A 2,707-nucleotide genomic window follows, 5' to 3' on the forward strand; every position below is an offset into this window, starting at 1 on the left:
AACTATTATTTCTTCCAATAGTTTTTCAGTCCCACACCTTTCCCTTGACTCTCTATTTACCTAGCTATAAGCTCCTTGAAATCATCTCATAGCTCACCGATGCTCTGCTCATTTTTCCGTCAGTCTTTTTCCTCTGAGTTTCATTTCGGATAATTTCTATTGCTGTGTTTTCAACTTTATTAATAATTACTGAAGTGCTTGATCTGCTATTATTTTTCATCTCAGACATTATATTTTTATATCTCTGTAAGTTTTCACTTGAGTCCTTTTATGTCTTCCAAGTCACTGTGAAACCTCAATCATATCACTTTCCTCTAATATCTTGAACAAGTGGGATACAGTTTTAATAACTGATCTAGTGTCTTTGTCAAATTATAATTTTTTGGTTTATTTTTGTTTTTAATATTTTTGTTTATTTATTTGACAGTCAGAGATCACAAGCAGGCAGATAGGCAGGCAGAGAGAGAAGGAGGGAAAGCAGGCTCATTTCTGAGCAGAAGGCCTGATGTGGTGTTCGATCCCAGGACCCTGGGATCATGACCTGAGCCAAAGGCAGAGGCTTTAACCCACTGAGCCACCCAGGTGCCCCAGGTTTTGTTTTTTAAATTAATTTATTTTTTATTATTTACTTTTTTATTATGTTCAGTTAGCCAACATATAGTACATCATTAGCTTTTGATGTAATCAAATTCTAATTCTATGATCCATATCATTTCGATTGATCGATTTTTCACAATAGGGTCAAATTTTCTGTTTATTTGCATGCTTGGTGTAATGGGTTGAATTGTGTTCCTCTAGAAACTCATATGTTGAAGTCTTAACCTTCAGTACTTCAGAATGAAACTTTTTTGGAGACAGGGCTAATACAGAATTGATCAAGTTAAAATGAGTTCTTTAGGAGAAGCCCTAATCCAATAACTGGTGTCCTTATCAATAAGGGAAATTTAGAAGCAGACTTATACACAGAATTAGCCATGTGACATGACACAGGGCCATCTACAAGCCAAGGAGGAAGGCCTGAGCAGATCCTTGCCTCCCATCTCTCCATTCCTTGAAGGAACTAACCCTGCCAACATCTTGATTTCAAACTACTACTCTCCAGAACTGTGAGGCAACCAATTTCTGTTAGGTCACACAGTTTGTGGCATTTTGTTATGCAACCCTCGCAAAGTTAATTACTTGGTAGATTTTTTTTTTTTTTGGACAGAATTTTCAAGTTTTATTTTCTATGTTTCAACATTCATAATACAAACTTTAATATGATAAAATCTGACCCCAATCAGACTAATTATTTCCATTTGTAACTAGTTAAATCAGAAAAAAATTTAATTTCAAATATATGCCACCAAAAATAAATATTCACTTAATGTAGTCTTATCTGTTTTTTATCAAAAGATATTTCCTCCCCAAATAAAGATTCTAAAATAAATTCAAGATTCCTTTGAAAGAAAAAAAAAAAAGGATACCTTCTAACACAGTGAGCTTATAAAACAATGCTAGGGGACTGCAAGGCACACTTACTCTAAGAGGAAAGTATGTCCACTGAAAAGGAAATTTAAAACATGACCTTAAACTTTTATGAAAAATTTTAACGGCCTTTACTTCATTTACTTTTAGCTATTCCATAAAGACCGGGAGAGAAATTAGTTTGTAATGAAACTTAAAAACATTTCTTTTTCCATAAAGCAAACTTATCAATCTTTCCCTTTGGCTCCTTCTTCCAATCCTCCTTCACTGTGCTGAAGAGCTTTTGAGTTCTTCCAGATTTTTGGGTAGGCAGGTGGTTTCTAAGCTGACTGGGCTTTCCAGATAGGTAGTTCCTGCACAGGGTTTTCCAGTCACTGGATCTCTGACTCGTCTGACTTTGAAAATGATCTCGGCCAGTTCATGTTTCACGTGCTTTGTTCGTGGAACAGGTAGAGCTTTGAGAAGCACAATATCCCCAACTCTGCACTGCTGAAGAGCATCGTGGGCAAAGTAGGTTTTTCGTTTATTAAAATACTTTAATAAATAGGGATCCCAAACAAGTCTGGTCACTCTCACTTTGGCTGTTTTTTTGCATTGCTGTTCCAATCACCTTCCCCACGACCCACTTGGCGTGGACGGACGAACGAACTACTGACATCACGTGGCTCCCGTCACCGGGCCTAACCCTCCTCGGGATTCACCCACTGCAGCGGCAGGACGCGGGCCGCGCTCGCCAACGCGCTCCGCTTTCCCCGCGCGTGCGTGGTGCGGACGGGCGGTAGATTTTGATTAGATGTGAATTTTACCTTGTTGGGAACTAGATATTTTGTGTTTCTAGAAATATTCTTGATATTGGTCCTGGGATCCAGTTAAGTTACTTGGAAGCTGTTTGATCCTTTCAGTCATGCCTTTATTGCTTGGTGGGGGCAGAGCAGTATTTTGTCTAGGGCAGATTTTGCCCCACTGCATAGGCCCGAGCCCTTTTGATCACTCAGTCCGATGCCTCTTTAATTATTACTTTTTCCACTGCAGCTGGCGGAACAGGAACTATTTCTAACTTTTTGTGAGCTCTGAGAATTGTTTTTTCTAATCCTTTTGAGTGGTTGTTTCTCAGACCATGGATAGTTTCCTCACACATGTATGTTGACTCTTCGGTAGCTGAAGGCTCAAGGGAGACCCACTGCGTATCTCTAGAGCTCTCTGTTCTCTGGTATTTTTCCTTGAAAATTCTAGCTATGTT

The 2,707-nt window shown here is 38.8% G+C and overlaps 1 pseudogene; it reads right to left on the bottom strand.

The window, feature by feature from the left end:
• Positions 1 to 1,626: 1,626 nt before the first annotated feature.
• On the bottom strand, positions 1,627 to 2,204 carry LOC101692976 (annotated as a pseudogene).
• Positions 2,205 to 2,707: the final 503 nt, after the last annotated feature.

This window comes from Mustela putorius, unplaced genomic scaffold (assembly GCF_011764305.1).
Source record: "Mustela putorius furo isolate JIRA1106 unplaced genomic scaffold, ASM1176430v1.1 tig00537335_pilon_pilon_pilon, whole genome shotgun sequence".
In the NCBI taxonomy this organism is placed as follows: domain Eukaryota; kingdom Metazoa; phylum Chordata; class Mammalia; order Carnivora; family Mustelidae; genus Mustela; species Mustela putorius.